The 17793-nt window shown below is 50.8% G+C and overlaps 1 protein-coding gene across 7 annotated transcripts in view; it reads right to left on the reverse strand.

The window, feature by feature from the left end:
• MAP4 (microtubule associated protein 4) overlaps positions 1 to 17793 on the reverse strand; it is a 142860-nt gene that overhangs the window by 103323 nt on the left and 21744 nt on the right. For all 7 annotated transcript variants that reach the window (XM_051806041.1, XM_051806040.1, XM_051806045.1 and 4 more), the window contains exon 2: positions 9488 to 9539. The gene's annotated coding sequence lies outside the window, so the exon portion shown is untranslated. The remainder of the gene's footprint in view (positions 1 to 9487; positions 9540 to 17793) is intronic.

The raw sequence follows: 17793 nt of genomic DNA on the forward strand, positions 1-17793 counted from the left end.
GCCCCAGCTGGGACCTGCACTAGAGGGGGAACATCTGAGGCTCTGCAAGAGATGCTCGGGCTGGGTGACTGAACCCACTTACACAGGAATGGTCAGATCCCAACAAACAGAGAGCAACTGTCAGAGCAGGACAGGAATGGCCACAGGGAGGCCAAATCTGAGACAGGGAAGGTCACCTGAACAAACCAAGCTCTGGCTGACCAAGGCCGTTGTTTTGTGGATGCCAAACCTGCCCCTTTCCTGAGTTACAACTTCAGAACTTCAGATGGCTTAAAGTGCAGTTTGTTTGATTTCATGATGTCTTGTAAGAGCCCACAGAATTCTGGGGTTTATTCCGTTTTTCCAGAGTGTCCATGAACTGTAAGGTTTCATCAGTCAGGGCACGAGCCATTTCCCCCCTGTTTCAGGTGTTATTTTGCTGTTATTGGCACTGCAAATAAACCCAACTCACTGTGCTCGAGTCCTTAATGAAGATTTCTGCCCCATAAGCAGAAACAATTTCACCAACTCGACTTCCCTTAAGAAAGCCCTGCCAAAGCCAGCGAGCCGTGCTCTCCCCATGGTCAGTTATTCACACACCACGTGAATCAGCACAGGGAGGCAGCACAAAGTCTCCCAGAACTCCCAACTCGCCAGGCACCTCACAAAGGTTCTCTCGATTTCTGGAGACTTGAGCCAACTTCTCTTTTCCTCCTGCCTTCCAGCAGCCCCTCATCACCTGGGGAGCTCACACCTCACGGGATGACAAAGGCCACGAGGACAACAGGGCAGAAACCCCCAGCAGCCGGGGGAAGCTGCGGCACAACCTCCTCTCTCCACGCGTGGAGCTCCTACTGGAAGTCAACTCCAAAGTCCAACTCCTAAATGTCAGGCCAGCATTGCTCAGCTTTCCTGAGGTGGTTTCTCCCTGATCTTTCTAGATGTGGACATCCACTCATGCTAAAATTTCTGGCCTTATTTCAGGGTCTTCTCTGCTCAGGGTGAGGACTCGAGTTCTGTAGAACTTGTCTCCTCCGTTCAGGGCCGTGAGGACACCCAAGGGCTCCAGAGGGGCTGCAGGGAACTCGTGCCTGCTTTATCAGAGCACAGCAAAGCCAAGGCAGCAACTCCTCCCGCCCCCAGGCTCTGAAGAGCCAAATTCTGGTCCTGGAACTCGGAGACATAGAACCCCAGAGGCCCAAGGGAGTCGCTCTCCCGCGTTCCCGGGAATTGCGCTGCGATTGCTCTGCTGCTCCAAGAGCCTGAAGGGAATTTTGCAATTCCCCTGTGGAATGTAGCACCGGAGAGGCAGCACAGCCCCCCCGTGACAGGGCCCTGAGCCACCTCCTGCAGCACTTCACGTGACACAAGAGTGATCAGTCAGAGCTCCCAGCGCCACCAAAGTGACCAGAGTGAGTGACCACCAACTGGAGGCAAAACTGTCCAGACCTCCCTCCTGGCCAAACCCTAAGAAGGACAGCAAATGGAAGGAAGCCCATCTGAACCAGTCTGGAGTGTCTGGAGAAGCACACTTGGATCCAAAGTAAAGTCTTGGAGTAAGGAAGGGTGGTGGGAAGGGGGAGGCTCGTGTAGGAAGAGGGACTGACGCCAGCAGAGCCACGACTGGACAAAAACCAGAGCCAGGAAGATTTAGGAGTGTCAGGCTGAGAGGGGGAAGAGTGATAGAGCTCCAAAGAATCACCCAGCAGCCCATTTCCAACCCTGACTTCACTTCAGCTGCACCCATTCCCCAAAAAAACCCCGTGGCACCTCTCGGTGCCTGCAAAGAGCGTTTTACTGCTGTTAATTACACCTGAGATAAGAGCACACCAACCTCCTGCATGATTCCCTCCCTTTGGGCAACCACCCTGCCACGAACCACTCAGCAGGATGGGGTAAGACTGTCCCACTTGGATTGCTCCAGCTGGACTTGTACCTTTTCCAAGCTGATAAAAAGGCACATTAATAAACTTGCCTTGAGTTACAGCAGGAGATGCTCTGCCAGAGCGGCTTCGCTGGGAGGACAAGAATAACTTTCCTCTAAGCCCCAAGCAGGGATTAGGGACTCTAGAAGGTGGGGATTAATAGCCTTGGCTGGCCTTCAAAAAAGCCACATGGAAGATGAGTTCATAGATAATAACTGTGAGGGGCTTTCAAGGGCCGAGCTCTGCCCGGTCCTACAAGTATCGAAAGAAGAGACCTAAAAAAAGACTCCAAAAATCATAAATGCTTATCTAAGGAAAACAGAGGAGTCTTGCCCACCTTCTGTACAGACCTGAAAGTCTTAGCCCCAAAATGACCTATTCCTTAACAGCTTTAGAAGTCCCAACTCCCCGGGGCAAAGCTGGCTTGCTGGTTTTGGGGACGGGATTTTGTGCGCCGCCGCTTCCCGGGAGAGGCAGCACCAAATAAGGAGAGTTTCATTAATCATGGGGGGGAAGAGTCTCCTCTTTTCTCTTGGCAGAGGGGAAGCCAAAGTGGGGGCAGGGTAGGGAAAGCCAGGCTGTTTGCAGAGCACTTTCTACGGGGGATGTTGAGGCTGAGCCACAGCCCGGCCCAGCTGCTCCGTCAGCTGCTTTCCTTTAATAGCCCAGAGAGAGCAGAGAGGCTCCCACCTCCCCCAGAGGATAACCCACAAAGTGACGGCCTTCTGGCCCTGTCCAGAGAGCTCCTTCTCTGGGAACCAAGGCAAGGATGGCCCAGGGCTCGTACAGTGGGTCACTCAACAATTATCTTTATTTTGTACCTCCCCGTTGTTCCTCCTGCAAGATCCTCTCCCTGCCACGGGCTGGTAACAGCAGCTGAGTGCACAGAGAGGGAGAAGTTTCACCAACAGTGCACAGAGAGGCAGAAGTTTCACCAACAGTGCACAGAGAGGGAGAAGTTCCACTACCAAAGTTCCCCTCAGCCAAACAATCCTCATGTCAGCCCCTCTAAGTTCATCCCACCCCGTGTTTGTCTCACGTATGTGGCTCCCAGAATAATGGATTTTGTGCTTGTGTGAGAATTTGGGCTTGAATTTCTAAGGTGTGGTGAAAACTGTACAGCACAAAGACTGGAATGACAAACCTAGAGATGAGAATGAGTTCAAGGCATGCTGTGGGGAAAAAAATTCAGAGGTTTAGTCCAGCTTAATTATAGCTTTAATACCACTGTGCAGGCCCTCAATGCCTTCATGAACTCACAACATTGCCTTATGTATATAAAATAATATATAAATATGTATATATAAACACCTGAGAGCGTGGGAGGGAAAGTAAGACCAGAGAGGACAAATTCAGAAATTAAGTTAAGCAAAAAAGCTCTCACTGAAGAGTAAAATAAGCAGCTATTAATTAGCATTTAATGTCCTACATCCATATTGTACCTCATCAAGAAATTCATTGGATTAAGCCTTGAAAATTCCAAGTTACACTTTCTGTGGAACAGCAGAAACAATCCAAGCTTGTGGAAACGGGCTGGAAAAGAGGCCCCTCATGGTAAGACATGAGTGTGTGCAGGGAAGGGAAGGGAGCTGGGAAGGGGCTGGAGCAGCAGGAGCAGCTGAGGGAGCTGGGGGGGCTCAGCCTGGAGAAAAGGAGGCTCAGGGGGGATGCCAGGGGAGACAGGAGGGGGAGACAGGAGGGGGTCAGGCTCTGCTCCCAGGGAACAGGGACAGGAGGAGAGGGAACGGCCCCAGGCTGTGCCAGGGGAGGGTCAGGTTGGACATCAGCAGGAATTTCTCCCTGGAAAGGGTGGTCAGGCACTGGAAGGGGCTGCCCAGGGAGGTTTGGAGTCCCACCCCTGGAGGTGTTCTGACAGGCAAACTGACTCCCTAGAGAAGTGCCCCAAAATCAAAAAGTTTGCCAGTGTCAAAAAACAAGATAAACTTTGAGCAAGGAGCAGGGAACATCCCAGGCCATGGAGAGCAGCAGCTACAGCAGCACAGCCATGAAATCAGGAGCTCATTTGGCAACCAGGACACACCATCACTGCTCCCAGCAACTCCATTTCCAACAGGCTCCACTCCCTTCCCTCCACAGAATAATTCCAGTTGTGTCAGTGACTGCATTAGAGCAGCTACTTTACTGTTAATTAAAATAAGCCCTTCTTCTGACAATGTAATTACAGAGCACAAGAACCTGCTCATCAGGACACAGGACTGGAAGCTTCCAAATGAGAAACCTGACTGGAGAACTATTTTCATCCATGACAACTCAGCATCACTTGATGTTTTGGAGCCAGAGGAGTGGAACGGCAAAGCTGGCAATGCTTTTCCAAGCAGATTTGTAAAGAGAAAACAATACTTTAAAGCTTTCCAACACCAGTGGAAGGTCAAAATGCTTTGGGAGAATGAAACAAACCACTTCTCTGCTAAGAAATGAGTCTTGGCCATTTGCAAATCCTGTAGGATCTTGGCTGCAGCGGGTGAGTGAGTTTGTGGACTCAGCAGCTGCCTCGTGCCCTCCCCTCGGGGTGAACTCCAGAGATGCCCCAAAAGGAACCTGGAAGTGGAACAGAGACACACTGAACTGGTGCAGAGGTCGGGTTTGCCACTTGGAAACCACAGCAAAGCCTTGTGGCAGCAGAGGTTCCACAAGGGAAAGCAGCTGCTCTGCGAGTGCCCGGCCCACGTTCCTGCCGGAGCAGAACTCCAGGACCACCAGGCAAACTGGTTCAGGGGGAACAGGCCCACTCAGCACTCACAGGCAGCTCAGCCTGCTCCACAGGGGTCACACCTGCAGGCCAGGAACAGAACTCAGCCCCTGTGTTTCCCTGAAATTCATGAGGAATTCAAGTCCCTGAGCCCATCTGGGGTGGGAGCAGAGCACACCTCCGAGCTGTGGAGCCTGCTCCTCACCCTGCTCCCTACCCTGTTTGAGAGCAGCTTTGGAATGTCCAAACCTGCCCTCACACACTGGTGTGTCACCAGAACACACTCAGGAGGGGGCTCTGCACCATCTTTTAACTCAATGTAGGGATTTTGTTCATCTCGGGGCAACTCCACAACAAATATAACGGAGATTTAACAAACTCCATGTCACTGGGAATTACTCCTACACACAAGGGAGAAAGAAAAACCTCAGAAATCCTTTTAAATGAAGGCAGAAGTCTTTAGCTTTGAAAACTGAGCACGCTTGGGCACCTCTGCAAGCAGAGCTGAAGCCTTTGGCTACAACAGCTCATGGAAGGATTTGCTGGAAAGCTGGGAGTTCTGCCTGCCTGTGATCCAGGGGAAGGAGGCACTGCTGGTGCTAATGGAACAGCTCCCAAAGGCAGGTGGAAGGATAATTCAGCTTCAGAATGGGATGAGAGGTGGGGAAAGGTCCAGTGAGTCATCCCAAGCCTCCCAGAGGGGGAACACTGGCTGTTCAGGGGGAACACGGGGCACATTCCCAGCTCCATCACCAGTGCTAATGGATCCATCCCTGCCTGTGCCACAACATGACCCACGTGCAGCCCCTTTCCAGCAGCACCACCACACCCCTACAGGAGTCTCAGCCCCTCCCGTGCTGCCAAGGGGGGTAAAGTTAAAAATACAGCAACAGTAAAGCACTCAGAAATGAGTTCAACAGCACATTAATCAGTATTTAATCTGCAGGCCAAGGCCCAGCAGGGAACTCTACTAGACCAGGAGCTCAGCAAGTCCATTCCCCTCTCCTTCACATGGCATTGATCAGATTCTCATTTAGAAACCAGTGTATTCTGAAAGCCCTGTGTCATCCTGGGCAGCAAGGAAAGCTAAAGGTTCCAGCCAGACCCTCCTGCCTCCTCTGGCCCTGCAGCTTATCCCTTCAGCAGAGGGATGCCAGCCCAGCCCTTAAGCTGCTGCTGTTCTTCCTTCCCCACACGGCATCTTAATTCCCTCCAAGCAGGGGAACACTCCTGCTCTCACGTGATGGTTGTTCTTAGAGAGGATCCCGGGGATTTTTCCTGAGCTCAGTTCAGCCCCACAGCTGGCCCAGGGCCAGAAGAGCATCCCAGAACTCCCCAGCCCTGCTAGTGCAGCACAAACACATTAATGGCATTTACCGTGGCAGGTTGGGCAAGGAAGGGCTGGGGAACTGCAGATAAATAACCCTCCCAGGAAGCTGTTCCTGCCACACAAAGCTCATGACAAACCCAGTAAAAAAAGCAGATGACAGGCCCAGTGTGAGGGCAGCCTGATGCTCTCACCCAGCTCCTCCTGAGACAGTCACAGAATATTCTGAGCTGGAAGGGAACCACAAGTCCAACTCTTAAGTCGAAAGAACAAATTCTACATTTGAGCCTTTCCCTTATCTTAACCCAATTTTAATGACAAAGTCCCTGCCTGACACAGAAATCAATCATCATCAGCAGTTACTTGTGACCCAAGTACAACGAGCAGAAGAACCACATTTAGGCAACAACTCTCAAAAGTAACTGAAAATTTGAGGTCTGGGAGAAACGCTCTCAAGTCAGAGAAGGTACTGCTTCAACTCTTTTAGTTCTTCTTCAAGAAATATGCTCAAATATTGCAAGGAGAAGAATGCAGGCTTAGTTCAACTAGAATGGTGCCTTATCTGGTTAAACAGTGGGATGTCCTGTCAGGCAGGAGGATGGGAGGACACTGGGAGGAGCTGCAGCAGGAGGTTAATTCCCTCCCAAGGAACGCCTGGGAGAGCAAACACCTCTCTTTGCCCTGACCCTCTAGGCTTTGGAATCTGATGGGGTGGCACCAGGGGGAAGAACAGCCATTTCTGACACGAATAAATGCAGAATAGTTCCCACCTTCCCGAGTGCAGGAAGCCAGAGGAGGAGGAAGGGAGTAGCTGCTCAGCCACTATTGTATTTACATTTCCGTGCCCTTGATAACAAACACACTCGAGGGTGGCTGAAAAACAAGGCATGGGTGAGAAAACAAAAGCTGAGATTTCAGGAAAGGAAGAGCAATAAAAGAAATTCCAGGTGCCCCCTCGGTGTTATTGGGTACAGTTCCTTCAGGGAATGATTCACTGGTTTATCACAGGCAGGGCTGCAGCACTCAGGGTCCCACTGCTGTGCCCTGGGACACAGAGAGCTCCCTTCCAAAAAGGGGGGGGAGGAGGGACCAGGTAAATGGCTATTCAGTGTAGTACTGGGAAAAAAACACCTCTTTTTATTTTAATTTACGGTTCTTCCCACATTGCTTTGAGGAAGTAAAACCATTCATGGTAAAGTAGAATCCTCACATCCCAGAATGGTTTGGGTGGAAGGGACTTTAGAGCCCATCCAGTGCCACCCCCTGCCATGGGCAGGGACACCTTCCACCAGCCCAGGTTGCTCCAACCTGGCCTTGGACACTTCCAGGGATCCAGGGGCAGCCACAGCTTCTCTGGGAAATCCATTCCAGCCCCTCCCCACCCTCCCAGCCAGGAATTCCTTCCCAAAATCCCATCTATCCCTGCCCTCTGGCAGTGGGAAGCCATTCCCCCTGGTCCTGTCCCTCCATCCCTTGTCCAAAGTCTCTCTCCCATCTTTCCTGGGGGCTCCTTCAGGTTCCTGGAAGGCCACAGTCAGGACACTCCTCAACCAGGTCATCCAAAAACCAGCCAGTGCCCAACTCCCACAAACACCTCCTCCTTCCTGCCTCTCTCCCAACTTCTCCAGAGGACGTTGGGAGGAAGTTGCCTTTATTCATCTGAGCAGTCAATGAGTGGGGATTAAATGTTCCAGGATAAATTACTTCAGGAAGCACTTTTAGCTGCTGAATAGAGTCTGTGGGAAGCACCTGTTTGGTTTCCATGTCCTGAAACCAGGAACAAGTGTGGAGAGGCACATGGATCCCTGGCACTCCAGGAGGCAGCTCACACTGGAACTCCCATTTTTGGACAACAGAGGAAGGAAGGAAGGAGGAAAATCACACCAGCAAACCCCCAAGCTGGGAGGTAACAACATCACCTGGCACAGCTCAAGGGGTGCCTGGACAACACTCTTTGTCATATCATTATTTTTAGGTGGTCCTGCAAGGAGCAGGGAGTTGGACTCCACGATCCCTGAGTCCCTTCCAGCTGGAAATATTCTGTGCCTGAGTGAAGTCTGAGAGCGAGTCCAGACATCCAAGGAGTCTGGCAGACATTCAGACCTGTTGGTCCAAGCTCAGTGAAGTAGAAAGGAGAAAAAATAAAAACCACTCCAGACTGGAAGGTGAAGGAAGGAAAACACAGCGCTCTGCTCTCACATTCCTACGCCACCTCCCTGTCCCCTCACGCTCCCTCCCTGCAGGAGGAGGGGACACACCTCCCATGACCTCCTCAGGTCCACTGAGGCCACGGGGAAAGGCATGCAGGGCACTCTGGGCACGTGCCCTTCCTCCATCCCACCCCAGGGAGATCAGCCACCTCACTGGGCTGCTCTTCACGTGGCTTCTACAGCACCACTTCAGGTGGGGATGTGCTGGGGCTGCCAAAAACGGTGGTGGGGCTGCCCCAGCTGGGCCTGGGCCCTGTCACAGCATCAGCAGGAGCCTCCTCCAGTCACACCAGGAACAGGGACACACAGGAGCCTCCTCCAGTCACCCCAGGAATGGACACACAGGAGCATCTTCCAGTCACACCATGAACAGGGACACACAGGAGTGTGAACCCCACTGAAAATAAAGGACTCTGCACCCACAGTGTCCTCTCTGCATCTGCCACTTAAGGAGACAAAATTGTTCCTTTTTTTCCTTGCTCTGAGTTTTAGGAGACACGTGAGGCTGCTGTCACCTCCAGGCAGTGCCCACAAATCCCAGCAGACAGCTGGTGATGTCAGAACAAGGTGTTATGAACTGCATCCATGACTCCTTGGCATTCCTCACAGCCAAACCCACGGGATGGCACCAGCACTCTGCACTCAGCCCATTTTGTCAGGGAAAAGGCAAAAGAAAGGATCAAACAGTGGAGAAAATGGCTGATATTCCTCTCAGGAGTCAAACACACACACACAGCACTTGAGAACAATCTCAGTTAAACTGCACTGCAGAAGATCCCGGGTCTCTCAGTCCACACAAATATCATGAATAAATTGTAGTTCCTTCACCAAAACATGTCACATGAACACCAGCACCTCAAACATCCCCTGACTGCAGGCTCCAGTGGAAGTGGAGCTTTCTGGAGCCTCCCCCAAAGGACAGTGAGGATCAGAAACGTGGATGATCCGCTGCTCCCAATTCCTAACAAATCAAATCAGACTTGTTTTTCTTAGCCTCGTTTACCCATTTTAATCTTTTGTAGTCCTCTTACTCTGATAAAAAGAAGATTTGAGTGAGCAAGTTAAATGTGTGCCCTTTGCAGCAGAAAAGGCAAGAAAAGAAGGTCCAAGTGGCCAGAAAGGACAATCCCCAGGTCTCACACCAGCCCTGTTATCCCAAACAGAAACAGGGGAATGTCAGAATGGAAAGGTGAGTGCATTCCAGACATGTTTGCTCCACAGAAGTTCCCAGAACTGCCATTTCAGATCCCTGGATGGTCATTCATTCCCAGCTGTATCAAACCTTTGCTCTTTAATTAAGGATTTAGCGTTGGGTCATTAGAAAAACAGTTCCTACCTCAAAAGCAGGTGTCCCTTTGCAGGTCCTTCAGTCCTCAGAAACTGCTTATCTGCAAAACACAAGGCAGAAAGAATGTGATTGTGGAGTCTGGGACAGGAGTTCATTGGGGATGGCTGGGAAATGAGTTGTGTTAAATCTGAGCAACTGGAACTCGGGAAATTTTGCTGCAGGCCCCCTCCAGTGACCCAGGCAGCTTTCCTGAGTGCTCTCTCCTCAGCAGGAACATGACCTGGCCATTGTTGGGATCAGGAGGCCAGTGGGATCCTGGGGGGCGTTGGGAAGGGTGTGGTCAGCAGGTCAGGGAGGGGATCCTGCCCCTCTGCTGTCCTGGGGAGGCACTTCTGGAGTGCTGGGTTCAGTTCTGGGCTCCACAGATCAAGAAAGACAAGATGCTACTGGAGAGAGTCCAGGAGGGCCACAGACATGATTTGGGGTCTGGAGCATCCCCCTGATGAGCAGAGACTGCAGGAGCTGGGCCTGGTCAGTCTGGAGGAGAGAAGGTGAGAGGGGATCCATCAATCCCCACAAATCTCCCAAGGGCTGTCAGGAGGGTCCCACACTCTGCTCAGGTGCCCAGGGACAGGACAAGGAGCCATGGCCACAAACCAAACCACAGCAAGTTCCACCTCAACCCCAGGCAGAACTTCTCTCCACGAGGGTGGAGAGCCTGGAACAGCTGCCCAGGGAGGGTGTGGGGTCTCCTCTCTGGAGACATCCCAATCCCACCCGGACACGTCCCTGTGTCACCTGCTCAGGTGACCCTGCCTTGGCAGGGGGTTGGGTGATCTCCAGAGGTCCCTCCCACCCCCAGCCATTCTGGAATTGCTGTTTCCCACCAACACTTGCTGAACCCGTTCAGGACATTCCATGAAAACCATCAGCATCTTTTCCCCCCCGTCGCACGTCGTAGCCGGTTTCCCCAAAGCCCCCGTTAAAGCTGCACTAATCCAGGCTCAGCAGGACAGCCCTGCCCTAAGCAGCATTTCAGGTGCTCAATGAGGGGCTTAAGAGCTCACAAAGTCACTGCCAGGGCCACACCTGCCCGGCCACCTGTGGCAGCCACGTCTGAGTCACGAGCCCGTGGTTATCCCCAGCTGCCTGTTGGCTGTAGTTTTCCATGATTCCAGTGGAACTGCACCCACCAGCTTTCCCAGGGAACCATCTCCTCATCCACTGGGTGTCGTGTCCCAGATTTTTCTATCCAATATTTTACATTTTGTTGGTAACGTTTCTTTATTGAGAAGCAAACTTATCTGGTTTTCAAAAAAAAAAAAATAAGTTTCTCTCCAAATAATTACTCCTCATATTCCCCACGCAGAAAAGAACATAAACCAAGGCACAGAGCTCAAGTATTTGAATCCACGTGGAGAAATGTCCAACCTGTTCTTCACCACAGCAAGCCATGAGGGCAATGTCCAGCACAATATCCTCTCAGCACCTGCTCAGTGGGCAGACAGAAACACTAACCTGTGTTTCTCTCCCTACAGAGGCACATTTCACGTTCCAGGGAAGTAAAATGCCAGAGCTTTTAGATAAATGAGGAAACAGCCCAGTGAAAAGGGTGTCATTTTAGCTTTAGTAAGAGGTAAAACCTTCTGAAAGAGCCCTGCTCCTTTCAGAAGGGTTGGGAAGGAGAGTGACTACACCAAGGAAAGGAGAAATACCAGGAATTCAGTGCCAGCTCTTGGCTGAGTGGTAACACTGATGTTCCCCTTCCCCACAGAAGCAAACTCTGCTGACACACATAATAAACCCACATTTTCCTCTTCCCCATCATTATTTGCAGTTCAGCCACCCTGTGATGAACTGGGACATCGGGGTCCTTCTCTCCAGCTGCTCCCCAAGGATGAACACCCACATCACACCCAGAGGCAGCAGAGCTCCAAGGCTGCTCATTGAAGTCCATCCCACATCCACTGCTGTGATCCACTCTCACACACGATATTCCCATCTCTTTGCATTGAAAACATTCAACTTCACCTTATTTGTTAAGAGAACCAATCCACAGCCCTCTCTTTTGGGGCAGAGTTGAAGCAAATGAAAAGTGTGGGCTCGTTTTTAGTGCTGCTCCATGTCAGCCACGGCCCTGGGAACAGGGAAGGAGAGTCTCCCACAGGTGCTCAGTCTGGGCAAAACCACTTTTGCCTTTGGCAAAGCTGCCCCTCTCTCAAAATAATCCCTGAAGGACAGAATTCCTCTACTACCAAGGTGGGATTAACTGCCCCCAGTTGTAAAATTGCTGCTTTTTAAATATGGAGTGTTCTTGACTGACAAGCAGAAAGGTTAAATATCTGTCTTTCTTACCCCAAACCGACAGATTTGTTAAAATTCCAGATGTGGCTGCAAAGATTTCTTGAGTGTTGGGTCTTACAGCAGCCTAAGATGGACTTCACCTTGTCCCCTCCCACAATAAATTGAGGAAGACTTCCACCCTACAGAAGAATTGGTGAGCAGCAGAAAGTCCTATATCCAGCAAATCCCCACTCCTGTGGGCCATGACTGACTGGAATTGTTTTCCAATCTTCAGAAACTTTTCTGAGAACTATTTTAAGAGATACCTGCCCACGAATTGCAACCCTGATTCCCAGTTCCCAACTTTCTTCCTCCCCAACTCTGTTTTTCCACGAGCGATGTGGAAAAGCAGCGGGAGCAGGGAAGGAGCCTGGGATCTCATTTACACCCCCTGCCACTCCCACTCCTCCTTTTCCCTTGCCTGCAGGAGCAGGGAGCAGGTCCTGCCTGGTCCCCAGACTGTCCTGTCATGTTTGCCATCCCTGCAGGATCCAGTTTCCCACCCTGCACCAGCAGTTCCTGTTCCTCAGCTCCTCACACTCTTAGTATGGAACATTCCAAGGGCTTCTCTAACTCCAGCCAGCTTTCCACACAGATTCCCCCCTCCAAAACTGACTCCTGCATCCCACTAATACACTGACTACTTCCAGTGTGTCCCCTGAGAGCTCCCCAGATACACCCCATCTGGAATACAACAGTTACCCCAAACAGTCCCAAAAGCATATCCATATTTCAGGGCAAACATTAACAACTCTTTCCTGGGTTTTTTTGTAATTTTGAAGGTTCTTACTACTTTCAGTAGCAGCTGCTTGTCCCTACCAGTTCCCAGTGAGAGCCCTGGGGAGGATGGAGTGAACCACCACCCCTGAGAAAAGCAGAGCCCACCTGGGTGAGGCATCCAAAAAGGATACAAGACAGCAGTGCCCCCACACCCACCTCACAGAATTATGGTGACTGGATGGTTCCAACGATCCAGAACTTTCTGCATGAGCAGTGACTGTCTCAGTCTGTGTTTGTGTTTCTGCAGCACCAGACAGGGAGAGCAGAGCGAGCCCCCGGCTCTGTTCCCATTACCACTCTTACCCCAAGCAGCTGGAATGCACTTCAGAGTTCCTAACAGAAAGAATGTGCCAGTCTCCAGCTCAGAAACCCTTATCAGCTCCCTCGAGCTCCCTGAACAAGCAGCACTCTGGGTTTCCTCATCCCAAACCCACAAGACTGTTCCCTGCACCCTGCAAGAGAAAAGCCACTCGATCTTCAATCTTCGAGTTTCCTGTTCTCTCACCCTTCAGACTTTTGTTTCCAGAGCTCTGGATAAACAGGTTCCTTTAAATAGCTCCTATCTCCAGCAGCATGGGGCACAGAGATCACTTGATATGAAGAGCCAGGAGGGGAGGTGCCCACGGCAGCTCCAACATTCCACATGCAAAGCAGTCCCAGGGTGTCGAATGCAAAGGCTGGTGAGCCCTGAGCTATATTTACATGGTGGCCATGAAACCCCAGATTAAGGCAGCTCTCCTTTCCAGCCCAGTCCTTTCTTAGAGGAATAATGTTAGGAGAAAATCAACTACAGCCTGACACAAGGAATCACAGAATCGTAGGACAGTTCGGGTTGGAAGGGGCCTTAAGGATCATCCTGTTCCCAACCCTGCCATGGGCAGGGACACCTCCCACTGGAGGGAAAACTGTCTTTACAGGCACAACCCCTACGTTGTCTCCTTGCCTTAGGAACTCACCAAGATCCTAAACCAAGAGTTTATTCACAAATATATGATGGACTATTTTTCTTCATGGGTACCGGGGGAGGGGGGGAATCAAGGAATTTTTGTTCAGGATCAAATTCCTGTTCCCACACCTGCATGAGGCACCTCAGACAGAGCTGACAATAAGAGGAGCAGCTGAGGGAGTTGGGGGGGCTCAGCCTGGAGAAAAGGAGGCTCAGGGGGGACCTTCTGCCTCTGCAACCCCCTGACAGGAGGGGGGAGCTGGGGGAGGGTCGGGCTCTGCTGCCAGGGAACAAGGGACAGGAGGAGAGGAAGGGTCAGGTTGGACATCAGGAGGAATTTCTCCCTGGAAAGGGTGGTCAGGCCTTGGCAGGGGCTGCCCAGGGAGGTTTGGAGTGCCCACCCTGGAGGTGTCCCAGGAAGGCCTGGTCGTGGCACTCAGTGCTCTGGGCTGGGGGACAGGGTGGGCATTGGGCACAGGGGGGACTCGATCTTGGAGCTCTTTTCCAACCCCAGTGATTGTGGGATTTGAAAGAGACTGCTTTTAGATTTCCTTCCAGGCTTTTGAGCAGAGCTTCTCCCAAGAGAAGTTAGACTAATAATTTAAAGAGTCTTCAAAACACAGGCTGCAGTTCCACTGCACTTCAGGAGTGAGGAATTTTCCAGGGCAATATTCATGAACTCCAGTCAGAGTTTCACGGCAGCCACGCAGGTCCTGCTGCTGGCAGGGAGAGATGATCCTTCCCAACCCCAGGTAGCACATGGAAAAATGAAGGTCTTCTACTGCAAAGCCAAGCAGATACTCTTTGGCAACATCCACATTTAATCCTTATCAGAGAGGACAGACTTTAGGAAACTCTTCTCCGCAGCGATGGAGGCTGACAAAGCCAAACTCCAGTGAGGTTCATACAAGCAGACAGGGAAGCAGCAGCTGCACAGGAGGAGCTGTTTTCACAGCACCACGGATTTTGGGATGTCAGGAGCAATTGGCAGAAAGGAAACAACATGCAATGACTCTGGGAAGTCGGAAGAGTGACTCATGGATTGCCAAATCACCGGTGTCAAGGACCAGCCAAGGACCCTCCTGGAGGGTTCTGAAAGGCTGGACAGGGCCAGGGCTGGAACAGAGTAACTGTTGACTCTGCTGAGTGAGAAATCCTGACCTCTCCAATTTGAGGTCTTCCTCTTAGTCCTGCATGAACTTAAAGTTAAGTTCATCATCCATGAAGATGAGAAATGAGCTATTGTTTTAACACATCAGCCAAGGACTTGAGCAGTTCTGCCTCAGCTCCTGGTTTGGCCACTGATTTTCTCTGTGATCCTATGGAGGAGTAGAAGAACTTGCATATTTCCCTTTCCTCAGCTATAAACATAATTCTCCATCTGTGGGAATGTCAGAACAACTTGGTAATATTAAAAACTAGAGAGTAACTTCAAGTGAAGGGAGTGTAAGGAGGCACCCTACAACTTCTAACACCTCAAATAAAAACATCTCCTATAAATTAGTGTAATGGAGTAATGGAACCTCTGGTACAACTCAGCCTGTAACCCACTCTCACTATTTTAGATTTTACAGAATTATAGAGCTAATTAGTTTGTGTGAGTTTGAGCAGCCAGAGCCCTCTGGTTGATTAATGCCCCACAGAGGAGGGTGGCAGAGGGCACTCAACACCCTGAGTACACAGGACAAGAGCCTGGAAACACCCAGGGAAGGTTGGAGCAAAGACTCTGACAGGAGCGATGCGTAAAAAGATTCAAAGATCTCTCAGAAGTGTCTAAACAGAGAAAAACCTTAACACAGACATCCAGATTCACACACACACAAAAAAAAACCCCCAACATGAAAACCCAAGGCTGCAAATGCCCCTGGTGAAAAACAGCAAAGCACGTTCAGCAGGAGCTCAATAAAAAAAGAAAGTGATTTAAGCAAGACCGAAGTGTCTCTTTTCACAGTTGAAGAGCTGCTGCTCACAGGACTGAATTAGCTAAAATTAGCTCTCCCAGTTGCATTCCCACCAGCACCCCGAGCTCCCCGTGTGGATGAGTAGTTTTGGTGAAAGCAGCTCTCATTTGGAGGCAGAACATGCAAATTTCAGGAGAACAGTGATTTCTGACCAGCTCCTTCCCTGAACACTGATGCAGAACAAACACTGTCTTTCACATTCAAGTTTAATCCTCGTCTGAAATATTTATTTTTGGAACAATTCAGGGAGCAGAAAGCCTTCAGCCCAGCAGAGTTACATCTAAAAATAAAGGGTTTAAGAATTCAGGAATTCTTCCCACTGTTCTGTCTGATCAATACAGATCCACTGTGACTCCTGTCAGATGCTTTATTTGTCAGAGCACATCCTGCACCCACACTCAGCCAGAGTTATCCACAAACCTGCAGCTTCTGGGACAGCACAGGCCACAAATTGGCATTTTTAATGATCTGAGACGTAACTGAGATTTATGAAGATCCAGTTGCACACACATTACAACAAGGAGCAGCAAGAACCCGAGTCAAGTCTCAGCTATGACCGAAATCATTGACTGAAGCTCCTGCAGTGGCTGTTTTGCCTTAGCTGGGGCTGAACACTAATGAACCCTTTGATGAGAGCAAGGAGAAAAAGCAGCTCTCATTATTCAAATGTCACTTGATTGCTAATGAAAGGCTGCTAAACCAACTGATGGCCTTCATGGGTCAGGAAGGAAGAGGAAGGCAGCTCATCCTGGAGCTTCAGTACCACAGCTGAGTTCCAGTGAGTAAGAAAGGGCTGCACTGCCACGTGTCAAGTCTTACTCTTCACACCCTGATGGCCACGTGCAAGTGGATCTTGGGAGTGGTCCCAGCCCATGCCAGCTCTGGAACAGCATCCACCAGTGTCTGGGAGAGGGCTTCCACCCTCAGCCACAGACTGCAAGGGGAGATATTCTGAGATAAGTCACCAAAAGGGTTGCAAGTCTTGCTTTTCAAACGATGCCAGACGGCAGCGCACCCAGCACTCCGGGGAGCACAGCAAAACCAAACAGCAGCCCTTGCTCTCCACTGCAAAATCCCAGCAGGTTTAGAGCCTCTGCATCATCAGTATATTCCTCTCTGAATTCTCAGGAGCAAACACGTGAACATGGATCAGAAGAAAGGCAGAAGAAGCCTTCACCCCCCGCGCAGACACGCGACCGCCGCTGCCCCAGCGCTGGAAATCACTGACACTCCCCACTCATTCTCTGGAATCTCCCACTCCTAAACCAGCTCTGCCTTGCACACCTGAAATGTTGGTGAGCACAGAGGTGCACTGAGCACCAAACCCCCTTTATCTCTTCCCACACCAGACCCTTCCCCGCCGTCCTGCCCGGCAGGAGCCAAGGCTCGTCCTGTGCCAGTGCAACTGCACAGACACCTTAAAGTCAAAGCTGCTCAGGGCTTCAATGACCTGCTACGTTGGACAGCTGAATATTTCAAACCCTGCTATTTTAGAGCCTGGGTTGCCCAGGGAAGGCTGACAGCTCCTCACTGGAGCTCTGCAGTGAGTGCAAACACGAGCCCCCGCTGTAATGGGCACTGTAACACAACCCTGGCACGGCCATTGCTTGGGGGCTTGGATTTTTTTCCACTCCTTCTTCCAGCTAAGAAGCCTTTCCAGAAGTCATGGCTGGTCAGCAGCAAAGAGAGAATGTACTTTGTCTGGTATCCAAATATTTGAGTCACAGAACCACAGAGCCATGGAATGGTTTGGGTTGGAAGGGACCTCAAAGCTCATCTCATCCCGCCCCCTGCCACGGACAGGGACACCTTCCACTAGACCTTGGACACTTCCAGGGATCCAGGGGCAGTCACAGCTTCTTCAGGAAACCCCTTTCAGTCCCTCCCCACCCTCACAGGGAGGAATTTCTCCCCAGTATCCCATCTAACCCTGCCCTCTGGCAGTGGGAAGCCATTCCCCCCTGTCCTGTCCATCCAGCTCTCGTCCAGTTCCCTCTCCAGCACTTTTGGAGGCTTCTAGTCTAGAGGATATCCTCTAATACAAAAGTTAATGACACTCAAAATCATGACAGACACACTATGAACCGTCAGAATCAATTAAAACCAAATCCATTCAGAACACAACCACATTCCAGAACTTTCCAGAGGACTTACTGCCCAAAGGTTTTACGTGGAACAGCCCAGATCAGCAACAATTCAGCACTATTTCTGTCCTGAGATACCCAAACTACTGAAATATTAAACTCCTGATTACACACAGACTTTGTCAGGACCTCACTGCGATCCCAGCTGGGCAGAAGTCACCTGTGGGACATCCCACATTC

This window comes from Manacus candei, unplaced genomic scaffold (genome assembly GCF_025592945.1).
Source record: "Manacus candei isolate 608988 ecotype Guabito, Panama unplaced genomic scaffold, ASM2559294v1 h1tg000066l, whole genome shotgun sequence".
In the NCBI taxonomy this organism is placed as follows: domain Eukaryota; kingdom Metazoa; phylum Chordata; class Aves; order Passeriformes; family Pipridae; genus Manacus; species Manacus candei.